Source organism: Phaenicophaeus curvirostris, chromosome 5 (assembly GCF_032191515.1).
Source record: "Phaenicophaeus curvirostris isolate KB17595 chromosome 5, BPBGC_Pcur_1.0, whole genome shotgun sequence".
Lineage (NCBI taxonomy): Eukaryota > Metazoa > Chordata > Aves > Cuculiformes > Cuculidae > Phaenicophaeus > Phaenicophaeus curvirostris.
In genome coordinates this window covers 10,547,904-10,567,005 of record NC_091396.1, presented here as the reverse complement: position 1 = coordinate 10,567,005, position 19,102 = coordinate 10,547,904, and the positions used below count along the sequence as shown (strand labels likewise).

Genomic DNA, 19,102 nt, shown 5'->3' with positions numbered 1-19,102 from the left:
CTTAGCCATCTCATCAGTCATCTTTGTGAAGGGAAAGAAATTTATTTTCTTCCTTCTAAGAATGATGTTCATAATTTCCTTAAGAAAGATAATATTAGTACTCAGTATATAGTGTGACTCATACAGATATTCAGGCAGCTGTTTTATTGGGTTCTATTTTCCTGACATGAGTACATAGTACAGAGCATCATTTATAGCATGATAGTCACAGAATGGGTTGGGTTGGAAGGGACCCTTAAAAGTCATCCAGTCCAACCACATCTTCAACCATATCAGATTGCTCAGAGCCCAGTTCAACTTGACTTTGAATGTTTCCAGGGGTGGGGATCCTAGCATCTGGGTGACCTGTTCCAGTGTTTCACTACCCTCACTGTAAAATATTTCTTCCTTTGGTGTAGTCTGAATCTATACTTTTTTTAGTTTAAAACTATTAGCCCCTGTCCTATTACAACACATCCTGCTAGAAAGTCTGTCCCCATCATTCTTGTAGGCCCACTGTAAATACTGGAAGGCCACAGTAAGGTTTCCCTGGAGCCTTCTCTTCTGAACAACCAGTTTTTTTGATAGTCATTACTAGTGAGTTTTGTCATCAGTATTGAGTTTTGTCATCAGTAACAATTTACAACATACACTTAGTTCTACTTGTGATTAGCACATTCATGAATATGACTTCCAGTAGTCCCTTATGTGGATGGCTCTACCAAGTATGTGACTCCTTATCAATAATAAAGTGAACAGAACAAAATGAATTTAAGGAAATTGACACTCCAACTACTTTTCTGCTCTCTGAACAAAACCCTGCCCAGCACTCTCAATGTTTTGTGGGGGAAAGCAAGTGTTTTCAAAAAAAGACTTTCAGACTGAGGCCAACAAAAGAAGCACACAAATCTGTGTGAGAGGACACGCAGGGTGAGTTTTGGACATGCAGAGTAGAACTAAATAAGATGGTACATCATCTCTACAGAAGAGTCCTTAGAGTTAAAGTCATACTATCAAAATGCTTAACTGGACACTCAGCACACATAAGTCCAGTGTGATAAAGATATTCAGTTAAGTTACTCTGCTTCATATTAATCTTGTATAATTTTAGGGACAGTTATGACAAAAAATTTAGGGTCTAAAGCTATCACTGTAGATGCATCTATTTTGCTAGTAGAGCTCCTTGAATGTAATTTGGCATGTGCTAACCCCAAATATAGGAGAACTAAGATAAATGTAAAGCAAACTATGTCCTCACAATCACAGTTGTGCATCAGAACAAATATAACTGAAAATACAGACTAATATTTCAATATTTCATTCAAATGTAGCTGCATCCTAGATCATTACGACTGCTACTGCTTCTAAATGAACATCCGAACAATTGAGCTGAACAAGAGTTGTTTTAATCAACACTCTCCAGAGGAAAGCTAAAATGTCAAATGCCATCATCCTTCAAGTTATGAAATTATGCCTTCGACTCTTAATAAGAAAACAGCTTTTCAGATATCAGAAAGGTAAGTACTGAGTTCTAGCATATAATAAGCAATTATTACTCATGGGAGTTCCAAATATGCAGTTTTCTTTCTCTGTTACCTTCAGTTTGCAATCTGGAACATGACATTGGATATGGCATATAGGATACTTTCTGAACCAGTCTTGACACTTTTTTCCCCTTCTGGCAGAAGTAGTCAGCTTACTCTTATTTTCTTACATTTTAAGCCAGTCAGAAAAACAAGAATCTGAGTCCTGCCTAATTTTGTCACTTCTTCCATCACAGAAGGATTTACGCAACTTTAGCTAAAGAGGAAATATTCTCTGAATCAAGAGCCTCCTTATCCTCTGGCAACAACTTGAATATTTAAAGAAAATCACAAGTTCCAGCAACATTCCAGGCTCTTTTACTGTTTCGAGCTTCCTGTATCAGTTGTCCTCTCCAGGGTATTCTGTGCCAAGGTTAAATGTGTATGCCTTCTTTTTGTACCTGGAAACACCGAGAATTTCTCTGTGGTGGGGTTGAAGTTTTCTTCCTTTAACCCAGAATCAGCCTTCAGTTCTTTATACTCCTGTCAGTGTGGACTATGCCATTTCCATTATACAGCCACAACCAAAAAAATACATACTGACCTGTGACATTTTTCTAACTTTCCTTAATGAAAAGCTCCATGGATTTTACAAGAAAATTAGATCAAGTGTTTTATCAAGGCGTTTTTTGTAACAATTTCTAGAAAAATGTTTTTCTCCTAGAGTACTCCGTTCAGCAGGGATTAATCTTTTCCTGTGTTTTATGAGATATTTCTATAATTAATTACTGATTTCAAAAAAGATTGTCTTTAATGTTTACCAAAAGTGTAGTAAGTAACAGTTTTTTTGAGAGATCTGTCATACTTAAAGAGCAATATCCTTAATTTCAAGGGAGAAGTGCTTTACTTAACATAAACAGCCATTGGACGTATTTCAACAAAACACATATTTTCAAATGAAATTATCATTACCACAATCATTTTCAAAAGACAGTAGTTTCTGTTGATGTGTTCATTTCATCCAGTGAGCCATCACTGTGAAAGTTTTAAGAAAAGCAATCAGATTAATATGATCCAAACATGAGTTTCCCAAAGACAAATGGGAAAATCAGTATAAATGCTTCTTTAATGTGTTTAAAAATGTCAGTGGAACAAATGAGCATTTTATTACTTGAAAGATGACCTCTTCAACATTCAGCTGAGCATGAGTCTTCCACCAGTGCCAGGCAGTAGAAATAGTCTAAACTGGGAATAAAACAGAGAGACCCTGGATCTCAGAAGCACCATATTGCCTGTCAAGCAAACCACAATCAAAAAAGGGTTTGGGAGCTGCAAATGAAGAGGCTTTATAAACAATAACGTATTCTGGAGAAAACTCCAGGGAATGGTAAATGTGTCTGAAGAACCAGAGGAGTATGTCTGGAATAATCAGCCTGCAGCACTTATTAAAAGAAAGTATGTAAGAAACTATGAAATTCAGACAGAAAGACAGAACTGCTAAATAATATAACATCCCATTGAAACTGAAGAGAGCAGCTCAGGAAAGGACAAAGGATGCTAAGGTGTATGGCAAGATTCCTTCAGAAACTGGAATAAATGAAGGTGTAAGGTTAAGTAATTTGGGTAATCTGGTAAATTTTGCAAAGTGAAGCAGAAAGTCTACTAAAGGGTAAGGCTGTAAGAATCAAATATGATAGCCTCGACTACGCTGAGAACTGCAGTATAAAATGCTAGCTACTAATGCCCCAGTGGCTAACGAGAAGGGGGTTTTGTAGCCATGACAAGCAAAGCAGTCCTTGTAAAACGAATGCCCTGCTGTAAAATAAATCTGTGCAGAACTCCAAAACCAAATGCATTTGATAAAGAATTAGGATGTAGGCCAGACTTAAGTTATAGGTAAGATGAGCTTGCCAAAAAGCAACATAAAAACAAGCAGCAAAAGCAACTTTGACCAGAGGGAAACAAGGAACACTCATGAAGAAATACTGTGATGGCTAGGACACAGCATAACTGTGAGTTGCCCCAAAAGAAGATTAAAGAGGTAGATGAAAAAGAAGATGGGTGAAACTCTATGTTGTATATAATGCGAAAGCCAAAATGAAAGAAAACAGACTCTTCAACAGTATCTCAGCCTGGAAAAGCTGAAGCCTTGTAACAGAAACTCAACATCTTGCATTAGACTAGTGCTAAAAAGAACTTCATTCATATTGAAAAGATGGTCTCATACGTATAAACAAGAAAAGCAGATTTTCCATTTATTTCTTTGGACCACAGCTGGGTGCATGAAGACGGGAAACAGGCTTTCATACCTATTCTGAAAAACTGGAAATTATTAAAAAAATCTAGCAAGCAGCTCCTCTGTAGGAAGTAAAACCTTAAAAAAATGTGAGGGAAAAGCCATGGAGAGTGTTTCAGAAGTCTACATTGAAGATATTCACTGTGGTGGACCTCAGAGTCCCTGCCCACGACTACACAGACAGAGAAGTTCATGAGTGTTGCAGCCTCTTTCTACTGCACAGCCCCTGATTTTATTCCCATGTAAACCAAGGCTTGAGAGAAAAGGATAGTAGTGATGAGGTATAGTCATCACACCCTGTTGTGGAATCAGGGTAGAGCTAGAGCTCACATCTCTGTGAGCCCAAAGACATTCTCAGACCATCCTTCTACAGACAGAAGGACAGAGTCAGCCAAACCTTCTGTACGTCCAGAAGGCAGCAAATTTAATCAGTGAGGAAAACCTAGCAGCATTTCTTAGTTCCAGTACAACTAAACAGCTGTCATCTAATTTTTTTCTAGATTCTGTCATATTGAAGAGAATTTGTGACTTTGTCCAGAGCATAGGCTTTTGGGACTACAACTGTCGATTATTTCTACTGCAGCTTTTACAATTAAAGGATAGCCAAAGGGGTAAAGTTTATTTCAGACAAATGGCAAACCTTTGACTGAGTATAAAATTGTGAAGGGAGATAATTAGGCCAGCATCCATTATAAGGTAACTATATGTGCACTTATTCCAGACTACTGAGATATCAGATAGCCCAGCTGGCTGTGCTAACCCTAGAACTGGAATCAGTATCATTGCATCCTCATAGCACTACACTCAAACTAATTAACTGGGTGATGAGAGATTCGGTTTTTCAGCTTGCCATGTCATTTTTAACGTATTATAGCTTAAGCTAAATGTCTCCACTCCACTTGCTTCTGGAAAATGCGTCTCTGTGAGCCTGCTGGGAGTTTGCTTAGGGGACTTTGCATGCTGTCTCCTGTGGCATGCAGTCAGGTCCTGAGTAGACAACCCTAGATGATTGAGTAGGGGCTTGGAATGGAAGAAGTCCTCTGAGAGGGAATGCAAGAAGAGCAGAAGGTTGCCTGCACCTTCATCTGGATGCACAGCTTCATTTAATGAAATTTCATCTCGGGTGTCGTCTCACAGCACATACAGTACAACTGGGTGATCAGGCCCTCTCAGCGTTGGTTTATGAAAGGCAGGTCCTGCCAAACTAACCCTATCGCCTTCTATGACAAGGTGACCCACTTACTGGATGAGGGAAAGGCTGTGGATGTAGCATACCTGGACTTTGGTAAAGCCTTTGACACATCTTCTCACAGTATCCTACTTGAGAAACTAGCTACCACTGGCCTGGACAGACGTACCCTCTGCTGGGTTAAAATCTGGCTCGATGGCCGGGCCCAAAGAGTGGTGGTAAATGGAGTTAAATCCAGCTGGAAGCCAGTCACAAGTGGTGTTCCCCAGGGCTCAGTGCTGGGTCCAGTCCTATTCCATATCTTTATTCACAACTTGGATAAGGGGATCAAGTCCACCTTTAGAAAATCTGCAGATGACACTGAACTGGGAGGAAGTGTTGATCTGCTGGAGGGTAGGGAGGCTCTCCAGAGGGATCTGAACAGGCTGGATCAATGGGCTGAGACCAATGGGATGAGGTTTAACAAGGCCAAGTGCAACCTTCCCAGGGAGGTGGTTGAGTCGCCATCCCTGGAGGTGTTTAAAAGGTGGGTACCTGGGGACAATATTTAGTAGTACACAGGTACAGTGGGAATTGATGATCTCTAAGGTCTTCTCCAACCTGATGATTCTATGATTCTAAGGGGAAGAACTAGATGTTGATCTGCTTGTAGCTCTCAGCATAGCTGGCTAGTAGTCTCCTAACTCACTGACAAGCAGCTGATCCTGGTTTAAAAGCTACCAGGTTAGTGCTGTTGCTATGCTTTGAGAACTCTGCATCCTTATCATCCCCTTGTCAGTGATGTAACATACAAGCAGAGGCATTTCATGCTACTACATGAAATTTAACTGGAGATCATGAATCCTAAAACATATTTAACTGCCACTCCCATAATTTCTTCCTGGTACCACCACTTTGTGCCAGAGCTGCGTTGCTCTAGCCTGACGTGGTTTCATTTACTTTCCAAGGTAACCTTTGTTCTTAACTTGTTGTTTCATAATACTTGGATTTACTGTTAATTTCAAGATCTCTATAGTATATTTTGCCTTAAATTGCTTCTAGGTGCACTTCTCTGCATTGTAGTTGAGGATTTGGGAATTACAGAGCTCTACAGTGATGTAGTTGTACCTGATTTGTTTACAGATGCAATGCAGAACTCACCACCTACATCCTATGTGGCAAAGAACAAACTGGAACACCTAAGCTCTATGTTTACAATGTGTCTAGGTTAATAACAAAACAACTACAGCTCCTTTATCATGCATAAGCCTTTATAGAAACAATAGAGATGAAATCAGTGTAAATTTGGTTAATAGAAGGAGGAGGGGTTGCAGTCAGAGCAGACAGATTTATCTTTCAAGTTGGTGAAGCCTTGGGCTTGGCTTTGCTTTGAGTGGGGAGTTGAACCAGATGAGGTTCATTACAACTACAAATTTTCTGTGATTCTATGATTCCAAGAGATACCAAAGAAAAGAATTCATTTCAATTCCAACTGCACTGTGAATGTCAGATCCAGAGTACAGCCACAGATTGGAGAACCTGACCCGTTGTCAAATAAGAGCAGCTATTAAAATGTCACACAGAACAAAACCACTCGGTTTGATTTCTTCTACTGTTGAGCTTCAAATTTCACCAAATCAATCTGGATAAGGCTTCCAAAGGGTGCCTGACTTTAAGGCGTCTGCCTGCTTCAGCTTCTGACTGGAAACCCTGGCTCTCTACGCAATGCGTTCAAGTCTAATCCTGCTAGCTGGTCCTTCTAAGAAGAGAGATAAATGTAATTTATGCCCTAAATTACAGAAAGCTGCTTCTCTCCTTAGGAGAGTGGGATTAGTTTCCTCCCTTAGGAGGATCCTAGTCAGGAGGAGGGATGTATTTTCTAATCCACATTCTGTCTCTCATCTACATCCCTGTTCTGAATAATTCTTTCTATACGGCAGAATAAAGCAAGTTAAGAGATTCCAGAATATTGACGCTTAGGGTGTAGGGCAATCTGCTGTTATTCAAGGTCATGGGAGAAAGAATTAACACTAAAATTACTAATCAAGCAGAGTAAGGGCTGAAATCAGGTCTGTCAACACCAGTGTGGGTGCCTTAATTGCCAGATTACTGGATCCTTAGACTTCTCCAAAATGATATCACAGCTCAGAATTCTTATGAGTTCTTATGTCAAGTAAGGATTATTGCATTCAGACTATTATTCTTAGGTTGGGGACTCTTTCGTCTCTACCTGGATAGATGTATATATACATATATTTAGCACTTAACACAGTGAGCCTGACACATTCAGGTCCCCATAGACCATACTTAATGGGCAAAAAAGGCATTTGGTCAAACTCCAACACACATGGAGTTTGATGGATTTGTGCATCTACAAACCATTGCTACACTACATGAACATTAGATCTGAATCTTCTGGGAAGTGCCATAACTAGCGTGTGTTTGTTACAGTGTATGGGATTTCTGAACATCCTGCTCTGTGCTTCAGACTGAGTGGTGGAACAACCATAAACATTTTGACAAATGTCCAATACCCTTAAATTCTGCACAGTCAAAATATCTCCAGAATCTTCTGCAGAAAATGCCCATATCCTTGGGAACCTGAAGACCTGATAACTCTGCTTTAAGAGTCAAGTCCTGTTGGAGATTGCAGCAATATTACAACACTACAACTGCAATTAAACCTTAAAGCATAGACTATAAATTCAAGTGTCATAGAAGAAATAATTCCATGGCAGCAAGTGTTACAACTGTGCATTTTGTAGAGTTTCAGTTAACTGTGTTGCAAAGAAATGATCTTATGTTCTAATATAGCTAATGTTACGGTGAAGATTTAGCAGCTCTCCAGTATGTGGCTCAACTGACTGTAACTTACCTGAACAAAACATTTTTCAGTGTTAGAATTCAAATAGCCTGTTGCTTGATGAGACATTAATCTTAACAGAGGTGTCTTGGCATCAGTGGCATCTTGCAACTGTGCATCATTGTCCTGGGTTTGGCTGAGACAGAGTTAATGTTCTTCCTGGTAGCTGGTGTAGTGCTATGTTTTGGATTTGGGATGAAGATAATGTTGTTGACACACTGATGGTTTTATTTTTTTCTAAGCAACCAAGGACTTTTCAGCTCAATCATGCTCAGCATGTAAACTGGTGGAGTCGGCCAGGGGCCAGCGATTGCTGCTCAGGGACAGGATCAATTAATCAATTATTGAGCAATTGCATTGTGTGTCGCTTGTTTTATATATTCTGTTATTGTTTCTATTGTTGTTACTATCTGTCCCCTTTGCTGTCCCATTAAACTGTCTTTATCTTAACCTGCTAGGTTTACTTGTTTTTCATTCTCCTCTCCATCCTATTGCAGGCTGGAAGAAGCTATGTGTAGTCTGTTCTGACAGGCTCTTTGTGTTATACTAGCCTGAAAACCTTAATGAAGAATAATAAAACTTTGCTGAGTAGCATAACTGCATCATATAAGTGCTGACAGTGCAGCTGTGAGATAAGATTCCATTCAAGGATTTGCACTCAAAATAAAGTTTCTGTGATTCTTCATTTTCATGCCTGGTGGCTCTTTGAAGTACCTTTCTCCACCTCCGCTGCCTGAAAACTCACAAACATGACAAATCCGTTCAAGATTGAATGTCATGTCAACAACTCCATTTACAGCTGATGAGCGGTCTTCAGCTCTTCCTCATCCACCTACACATCTTCAGGTTTGAAATGCTTTTTCCTGCCCTACTTTCTGCTGCTATTCCCTCCTTGCTGAAGTCCTTCTTTCTTTTAATACTTTTTTTTTTTCCCCTCTTTATCTGTTTGCTTCTCCCATGTCAATAGCCATCATCCAAGGTCATGGAAATTTCAGAGAGGTGCAACCAGGAGCCTTAAGAAAATGATACTCCTTATGAATCTGTGTCAAAAGAAAGTCTGGCGTTTCTTGGGTAGCAGACTTACCTCATGGCAGTATCAGAGGGTTGCTAACCTCAGAACAACTTCTGGGTTTGAGAAGACTGTTGCCCCAATAGATTTGAATGAACAAAGGCAGTGTTCTTGAAGACCACTGGGGCCACATAACAGATGCGACAATGACAAAGAGCTTGAAAGGATCCTCAGATGGGAGCACGCTACCCAGCTGGCAGCTCATCTGGACTTCTGCACCCCCAGTCCCATGGTCATTACACAGGAAAATGTGGAAGAGTACATACTTCCTAGCATTACTCTGGATATCCAGTTCCTAATCCCTCACAAAACTCTGGAAATTAGATGTCTTCATCTTTCTCTCCGCCACAACCAGGAACAGCAGTTCCCTGTATCAGCATAGCTGATTAAAACCAAATTAACTGCAATACCTTTTAAACATGTGTCAAGGGCTTTGGGTGAAATAATGGCAAATGAGCTCAGAGCCTTGCAGAAGCCATACACATTGCTGACCTGATTCCAAGACAACAGTTCTCTGTGCTATCCCAGAAGCTCTGTGCTATAGGCAATAGCATTGTATGAGCAAACTGATGGCCAGCAGTCACAATACACCTTGTCTACAATGAAAGGCCTCACCCAGTAACCATCATTGGGGTCACCTGAACAAGCACAAGCTTTTTGACCCACTTGTCATTCAGTGAACACTACAAAAGATAAGGGATCATAATTCTCTGCTTTATTTCTGCTCCTTTGCAGAGGCCTCTTACCATTCTCCATTGTCCTGCTACAGCCATCCATAGGAGACAATCTCTTAGGTCACCATGCTGGCATTAGCATTGAGGTAACATCATGACTAGGTGGATCATCATCTTCGGAACTTGACTTCGCTTATTCCTCTCAGCTGACAGTCAAGGCAAAGATAGCTCCATCCCATTTCTTCCAATACTGAAGCCTGTTCTTCAGAGCCTGGGCACTGTGGGGACTGGGCCCATAGGAAACAGAACCGTGTCCTGTATTTGATGGGCTTGCTTTTCTCAGCCCTGCATATTTCTTCGATGAAGAGAGGCCTCAGTACAGATTGTTTTAGGCTTCTAATCTGCCCCTGTCGTGCCAAGCTGCAATGAATATAATGCAACATATCAATTAAAGGGTAGAAGATCCAATTAAACACCAACAAATAGCAAACTTGAGAAACAACGATTATATGACTGAGAAAGGGATGCTATTTTATTTTACAGCTGAATGCATGAAATGGCTTATTTTGAGCAAAGTAAACATGGGAAATACATTAATTATTTTGAACCTATAAAATCAGAAATGCTAAGGTAAAAAGAAATCATTGGGGAAAACAACATTGAGGCAGGGTGTTCTGCTTATATTAAAGGATATTACTAAACTGCTTAATAGAGCAACAGCAAAAATTACCAGGTAATGATTGTGAGTAATGAGATAAGAAGCTCTATAGTTTATATAATTATGTAGATAGGTAAATGACTCCTCAATTATGTCAGCTAGATGTTCATTGTGTGTAATCAGTCCTTGAGGACAAATTATGAAGCTTATGCCAGAAAAGGGCAACTGAAAATGAAAAAGAAAGGACAACTGACCATGAATTCAAAGGTATCACATCTCAGGGTATATTATGTAATTACTAAGCAAAGAAGGACACAGATTTTCATTTTGATTTGGAAAACTACTAAATAAGATACAGAGAAAAACTGAAGCATGAAATGAGCTGACACAAAAGGAGATGTCTACAAGCAATGCTCATGTGTGGATACCTGCTAATGAAAATCACTGATGAAGTATAGAAGCATCATCAACACAAATAATTAATGATTACCAATTAGAATTAAAACTAAAAGAGCCTACAGGCTACACTAATAGAAATAAGAAGAAATTTCATTTATATAGAAATGTATAGTTTTGTACTCAGGACCAAATAACAACACTCTGGGCTAAAATCTGCACAGCTTTACATGACAAAAGAGGAAACTAAAATATACTCATTGAAGTCATGTATTTTTATAAACTGCTGACCTGAGGCAGTTATGAGAAAACGAAATATAAGCTTAAGTTACAATTAAGGTGTTTTCCATAGAGGTATGAAAATATTTTTGCTGTATAAGATCTCAGTGAAACGTCATCTGGAATATTGTATAAAATTATGAACTGAATCTGAAAAAGATGCAAAGATGGGCTCCTGAAATGATTAGGAGAAGATTCTCAGTACAGTGAAAGCTTACAGAACATGGTTATTCTACCCCAATGAAATGAGAGATGAAATGGGATAAGATTGCACTCTACAAATTTATTACTATGGGAATGGATTCTTAGCTAAAAGGGCAAGTGCTGACAGAGAAACCAAAGTGTATATTGGTAAATGCTTTTAGACTGCAAATTAAAGGACAATTGAAGGGAGGTTAGAAGCAAGGTACAACTGTGTCAAAAATGGAACACAAACATTTTGTGAAGGGTCTTCTGTGACCGAGTGTGTGTGATAGCTGGGCACCAGAACCATGCACTCATTAGGCTCCATTTAATCCTATGTTTGTAACCAGGCTATGTGTCTTGTAGCTTTTTCTCATTCAGTCTGCTGTTCCTAACTGAGCAAAATTTTCACATCTAATATTTGATTCCTTTCAATAAGTCTGTACAGTACAAAATTTGTCCTTTACTGAGCCGTTTTACTGTAGTCATGTGACCCACCCAGCCACATTTCTTAAATGTCATGATATAAGCCTCATATGATCAAGTTGTAACTAAGCCTCCGTCCTTCCTCTTAAAAGGATCAGTCCACCTTATAACAGTCCTCACAAATACCAGCCACTCCTAGGAAATGTTCCTGTCACCCACAGGTTTATTGGTACACTCAAGGTACTAAAATGCAATTACATTAGAAAACTTCAATAACAAAGAAGAGAAAAAATATCAAACACAAATATCACTAATATCAAGTTGACTAGGCTTGGCATGGTAGCCAGCACAGTTAAGAGGTGTTTTAATAATTTTTTTTCAAAATAGGGAGTATGAAATTAGACTCCATACTTTGCATCTCATGACAGGTATTTCTGCTGCTTTTAAATGACTCAGCAAGAATGAAAAAGGAGAAACCATGTTTGTGAGTAGTCATGCAGCAAAAGATAAGAATCAGCCAAAAGGAACCTTATAAAGTTCAACAAAGGGAAATGCAAAGTCCTGCACTGGGTAAGAGTAACCCAATGCACTGGTACAGAATAGTGGAAAGCAGCTTTGTAGAAAAGGCCCTGGAGATCCCAGTGAACATTGACCATGAGCCAGCAATGTGATCTCATGGCAGAGAAGGCCAACAGCCTCCTGGACAGCATATCAGGAAAAGCACTGCCAGTAGGTCAAGGGAGTCGATCCTTCCCCTCTACTCATCACTGGTGAAACATTTCTAAGGTCCCAATACAAGATTGACTAGGACATGCTGGAGCAATTCCAGTGAAGGGCCATAAAGGTGATCACGTGATTAGAACTTCTGTCAGGTAAGGATGGGCTGAGAGACCTGGGGCTCTTCAGTTTAGAGAAGAGAATGCTCAGGTGGATCTTACCAGTGTGTGTAAGTACTTACTCTGAGGGAGTGAAGAAGACAGAGCCAGGCTCTTCTCAGCAACAGGACAAAGAGCAATACAGGGAATTCCACGTAAACAGTAGAAAACCCTCATTTCACTATGAAGGTGGTTAAACACTGGCAGAGGTTGACCAGAGAGGGTGTAGAGTCTTTATCCTCGGATACTCAAAACCCAGCTGGACAAAGCCTTGATGAATCTGCTCTAGGTGGCCCTGCTTTGAGCACGGGGGTGGACTAGGTGTTCTAGTCAAGTCTCTTCCATTCTGCGATTTAGTAATTTAGTAATCTTTACTGAATATATATTGCTATCCTAACAGTTGCTACTGAAAACCAAATAATTAGCACGTTAGCATGGAAAACATATAGAAGGTAGCAGAATACATTCAATTGCAAACAACATATTCCTCACTCATCCAGTTTGCACATCTATAACTAATACACATTAAATATATTCAGGATTAAATTTTAAAAACACCCAGAATGCTAAATAAATCTTCTCAATCAGTTAATTCATTAGTAAAAGACAAAAGCAGCCCTTGATCAAAACCTGTATTACTTCTTCGGACAGCAAAATTATAAGTTTCTTTTCACGAGGTGTTCATTCTGTTCTGAATCCAAAGATATCTTTAAATACTCTGATTAACTTTAGTACACAGCTGAAAATAAGTTCCTGGACTTTTCCTGAACCGGTTTAACTAGTTTTGATTGGACTCTTATCCTTGAACCATAATCCCTTAAATTAGAAAACAAATAGTTTTAACTGTATTAGTTACTGCTTATGCAAAGCCCTGGTTTTGAGTTCCTGTAGAACTGTACCTTCTGTACCACACCACATACAGAAGTAAGTTTGCAAATTCAAGCCTAAATTACTGTGAGTGGAATGCACTGTAACTCAAGGATAAGCGCTGTTAATGCTCATAATATCATAAATACACCCTTTACAAATACCTTCCATAGGTATGGCTGTTAGCTCCTATCAGCATAAGCACAAATATTACGAGAATGTAAGATTGCTGAACAGAAACAGCCTGTGTGCATACTTCTGGCAGCACAGAAAGTACATATTTTGTTAACTAATCCTTTCAATACATGTGTTCCATTTACCAAAAATCAGAAGCGAACATCCATGAAGCTCTCATGAGCAGCTAGCTTGTGGTACATGCATGCCCTAGTTTATGCAAAACCCCCCCATACTTCATAATCATAGAATAATAGAATCATAGAATGCTTTGGGCAGGAACGGATCTGTGTCGATGAAGGAGGCACAGACCTCGTAATCTTCTCTAAGCATATTCTTTTAATCAGAACTGCATACAGGAATCAAATTAAGAAAGTACTTCTCTCATTCAGGCAGATCTCTATATAGCTCTTCGGCTTCTGAACTTCAAACAAAAAGGATGTTTTTGTTTTGTCTATTCTACACTTTCGTGACTGTGCTCAGTCATACCTCCAATTCACTTATTCCCGGGAGTTGTTTTCCACCCTGGCCTTCTCACACATTCAAGATTTGTTATCCTGCTTGTCTAGCTTGGAACACCTGCTCTTTTTAATTATGTTTATTTTAATATGCCTGGTACCAGCTTCATGCTTTATCTTAGTCCCAATTAATCTCCCATATACTTAGCGTTGCTCCCACATGAACCTTTACAAATCATCTAGTTAAACGCCCTGCAAGCGCAAGGCCACCTTTAACCAGATCAGGTTGCTCAGAGCCCTATCTAACCTGACCTTGAATGTTTCCAAGGATGGAGCCTCCACTACCTCCCTGGGCAAATATGTCCACAGCCTACTGAAATAAATATACACGACTATTGATTGCATAAATACAATTCTGTTTCTGATGTCTATAGTGACAAAGCTATGCACAGAGAAACAGTTTCTGTATGAACACTGTGTTCCTGCAGTGTGTCTGTAATTTCTAGCGATACTTCATGGTTTTGGAAGGAAGGAAGACTGGGGAGCCTTGTCCAGGATGTGGATGCATCTACTCTCGCAGATAACAAACCAAGACTTGGTCTTGCAGGGACTTGTTATTTACATGTAGATTTCTATAACATTGCGTCACACTACCTCCTTTTGTTGGGTAATAGAATTTCAAATACTTTTTACTTTAACAGCAGCTTTTTTAATACTCCCTAATATAAGTGCATGTTGTTTTAGTTATAAATAATTTATTCGGCGTTCCCAGACCAGAACATATTTTTGTTGGTATCTTCTCAGTTTTACACGTGACGAAAAATTCACAATGCTACTTTGAATAACCAGTTGGTAGGTTCTTTGAGAAGCAACTTCATATTATTACATTACTACATTATTAATACATTTAGCATTGTGAACTCACGCTATATTGTTGCAATACTCTGCTTTATCAAAGCATTTAGTCCTAGTGCAGTATAAGACTGAGAGAGAAAATGGTACATTGCAATGTTAATTTTTTGAATTCACTGAACAGAACTGTACATTGAGCCCATGATCAATACAAACCAAAACCAATGCACTTTGAATACTCCGTGTTTATTTTATCTTCTGATGGCATCTGAAATAATTTTCATAGAATTACAGAGTCATAGAATGTTTTGGGTTGGGAGGAACCTTAAAGATCATCTAGTTCCAACCTCCCTGCTGTGGGCGGTGAAACCTTCCACTAGATCAGGTTGCTCAAAGTCTCGTCCAACATGGTATTTTGTGATACTTCGCTCTGCTGTGTTGCCAAGGTTTAAGCCATTTTTTAGCTATTTTCAAAAATGAGACTGGACAAAATACAATTGTGTTCCCACATTGAAATATTTTTAGCATTCTCCATGTTTCTTCCATTTGGTATCAGAGACATATTTTACAAAGTGAATTCTGAAAAATGCACGCAAATTTAACATCTGTAATAATCTGAGAAACTTTGACTTGCATATATGAAGAGAGATTTTTCTAAAACCAATTTTTTTCTAAGAGTTCATGCACACTGACCGCAATTCTGCATCTGCATCTCTGCTGAAATGGACTCTTGCACGCTGAGGAATATGAAATGACAAAGCTTCATTCCTGTAGTCAGTAAGGCTTCATCAGGATCTCACTACAACAAAACAGGAAATATTGTTGGTGTAGAAGTGTACAACGAAGTAGCAAAACCTTTCAGCAGGAATGTGGGAGATCTGGAATCAAACCTGTGCATTGCCTGCATTGATTTTCCTATATGGTCAGATGATGGGTCTAAGCTTTAGCTTCAATGAACAGGTATTTTCCGAGGAATAAGGTCTTTGAAAAACAGTCCACTAACAGTTCTGATACAGAGTTTAGAGTTATGTGATTCCAAGTACTATGTCATGATGTACTCAAGTACTAGTTTTAATGAGTATTGAGTAGATAAATTGTGGGAGTACACATTTAACAGTAAAGATTAAATCATTACTTAAAACTCTGTGGATTATGTGAGCTCCCATTCTCACGGCCTGTATCAGGCAAAAGCCATCCCCAAAAAGTAACCTGAAGTTGCATAAGCAAAGACTGCATTTACGACAATTCCACGTAATACCTGATATGCACAGTAATCAGAATTAATATCGATAGTACAAGCTTATATAGGGTGTTTCCTAACTTTTGAAGTTGTTTTCACATTTTTAAGCTGATGCACATCCATCTGTGCAATATTTGGTTGTGAAACGAAGGACATACAGTGACAGGGCATGGCATAATGGTGTATTGCTTTGTAGCCTAGGAGTATTTGGTAACGAACAGTGGGGTAAGTGGAGCGCAATGATTTCTGTAGCACAGGTATGATGTGTACCAATAACACACAGGTGACATGGTCTCTGCACGTGTAATGTGGTACTGGATCGGACTCTGCATGTGTAATGTTGATGCAAGCTGCTAGAAACTTCTGCAGTGCTGCTGCCAGGAAACAACCATACCAAGTGATGAGTTCATAGAATCATAGAATGGTTTGGATTGGAAGGGACCTTAAATATCATTGAGTTTCAAACCCCTGCCACAGGCAGGGACACGTCCCACTGGACCAGGCTGCTCAAAGCCTCATCGAACCTGGCCTTGAACACTTTCAGGGATGGGGCAGCCACAACTTCCCCAGGCAACCTGTTCTACTGCCTCACCACCCTCATCATAAAGAATTTCTTCCTAACGTCTAACCTAAATCCTCCCCCTTCCAAATTACAGCCTTTCCCTCTCGTTCTATTACTACGTGCCCTTGTAAAAAGTCTCTTCCTTCAAGTAAAGAAGTCTTGTAGCAGCAGTGTTAAACATTTCGTAACTCTCCATTTCCCTATTCACATTTATAGATATTCATTCATCATGGAATACAACGAACATTAATCATGCTGTCAGGCATCTATCTCAGGTGTTGGATGCACAATGCACCATACACAGGTTCACACGACAGAGTGATGGGCTGATAACCAACTTCTAGAATTACAAGGTCACTACAGTGTTTATCTGCCATCACCACCATGTAATACCCAATGCATATTGTGTTCAGGACACTTTTGTCTTCTTAAAGCTGCACTCTCATTTCATCGATTATACATATACCACTTGCTCACGCATGGTTAATACCAGAAAGCCACCAATCAGGCCTCCTCCCTGGAGGCATTCAAGGCTGGGTTGGATGGGACCTGGAGCAGCCTGTTCTAGCAGGAGGCATCCCTGCCCGCAGCAGGGGGTTGGAACTGGATGAGCTTTAAGGTCCCTTCCGACCCAAACTATTCTATGATTCTATGATCTCCACCAGCTGCTCATCTGGGAGGCCCAAAAGTCTAATGTCTTACAATATCCACAAACAACTGTGCTAAGACTCACTGCACATACTTATTTATTTTCCAAGTACTTCCAGATGGATAAGTATTTTCTATATTTTTGTCGCTACTGATCATAGGCTTTACAATATTGTCTGGTTTTGAATGTTGTGGATTAGAATGCTATAATTTGGGTACCCAAGAAATGAAAGCACCTTGATTTAATGTAAATACAATTTCTAAAACAAAGGCAGCTTCAAGAAAATCAGTTCTAAGGAATCTCAAGTGGTCAATGGAAAGGGCTCGTTATCAGGGAGCACAGCAATAGGAGAAGGGGTAATAATTTTACACCGGAACAGCGTAGATCAAGTTCTGGTCTTAGGAAGAAATGTTTTTTTGTGAGGGTGCTGGCACAGGTTGCCCAGGGAATTTGTGGCTGCCCCGTCCCTGGAGGTGTTCAAGTATATTATAGTACTCATAATATAGAATATATTTGGGCCCCTCACCACAAGAAGGATGTTGAGGCTCTGGAGCGAGTCCAGACAAGAGCAATGAAGCTGGTGAAGGGGCTGGACAACAGGCCTTATGAGGAGCGGCTGAGGGAGCTGGGGTTGTTTAGCCTGGAGAAGAGGAGGCTGAGGGGAGACCTTATTGCTCTCTACAACTACCTGAAAGGAGGGTGTGGAGAGGAGGGTGCTGGCCTCTTCTCCCAAGTGACAGGGGACAGGACAAGAGGGAATGGCCTCAAGCTCCACCAGGGGAGATTTAGGCTGGACATTAGGAAAAAAATTTTCACAGAAAAGGTCATTGGGCACTGGAACAGGCTGCCCAGGGAGGTGATTGATTGACCTTCCCTGGAAGTGCTTAAGGCACGGGTGGACGAGGTGCTGAGGTGCTGAGTGTTTGATAGGAATGGTTGGACTCGATGATCCAATGGGTCTTTTCCAACCTGGTGATTCTATGATTCTATGATTTATACTTTTATGATGATTGTAAAATATGAGAGGATTGTAGTCTTATGGTTATAGACTTATGGTTATAATAATATTATTTTTTATTATTATATATGTAATATTATTTTGCTGGGGAGGTTCAGACTGGATATTAGACTAGACATACAGAAGAATTTCTTCGCTCTGAGGGTGCTGAGGCCCTGGCACAGGTTGCCCAGGGAATTTGTGGCTGCCCCCCAGGCCGGGTGGGACGGGGCTCCGAGCAGCCTGGTCAGGTGGGAATGGGGGTGGGAGCTGGGAAGGGGTTTCACGGTCCCTTCCAACCCGTCCCTTCCTCCCTCCGCGCCCCTCAGGCGCGCAGCATGGCGGCCGCTGGCGGCGGGGGGCGGGAAGCGGGGGAGCCCGGCCGGGGGGGGTGGGGTGGGGCGCGGGGCGGGGCGGGGCTCGCGGGAGCCGCCCAACCCGCGGCCTCCTCGCCCCCCTCCGCGCGGCGCGGGGCCGGCAGCCAATAGGGCGGGCGGGCGGCGCGTGCGCGGCGGCCAACGGGAGCGGCTCTTGTAGGGACCGCTCGGAGCCCGAGCCCCTCGCAGAGCCGGCGGCGGACGGCGCGGGGAGCGGAGCGGAGCGGCGGGGGGGGCACGCGCTGAGTCCGGGAAGGGGAGCGCCGCCCGCAGCAGGTAGCGGGGAGGGTGGGGGGAAAGGATGAGCCGCCTCGCCGCATCCCGCGGGCGGGCGAGAGGGGCCGCCAGGCCGGAGGCGCGGGGCGGCTGAGGGGGAGGAAGGCGGGGAGGGGGGGGCGAGGCCGGCGGCCCCTCAGTGCCTCCTCGGCCCCGAGGAGCCTCCGTAGCCCCGAACCCGCTTGGGATGTGCGGGAGAGACTCGGGCGGGGGAGGCTGGAGCCTGTGCAAGAGAAGGATGACATCGCTTTCACTCTCTAA

General features: G+C 41.2%; 1 protein-coding gene across 2 annotated transcripts in view; it reads left to right on the top strand.

Annotated features, from left to right (window-relative positions):
- Positions 1 to 18,744: 18,744 nt before the first annotated feature.
- Positions 18,745 to 19,102, top strand: part of FAR1 (fatty acyl-CoA reductase 1) — a 35,573-nt gene continuing 35,215 nt past the window's right edge. The window contains exon 1 of one of the 2 annotated variants that reach the window (XM_069857536.1): positions 18,745 to 18,841. The gene's annotated coding sequence lies outside the window, so the exon portion shown is untranslated. The remainder of the gene's footprint in view (positions 18,842 to 19,102) is intronic. The other variant, XM_069857535.1, reaches the window with a different exon arrangement.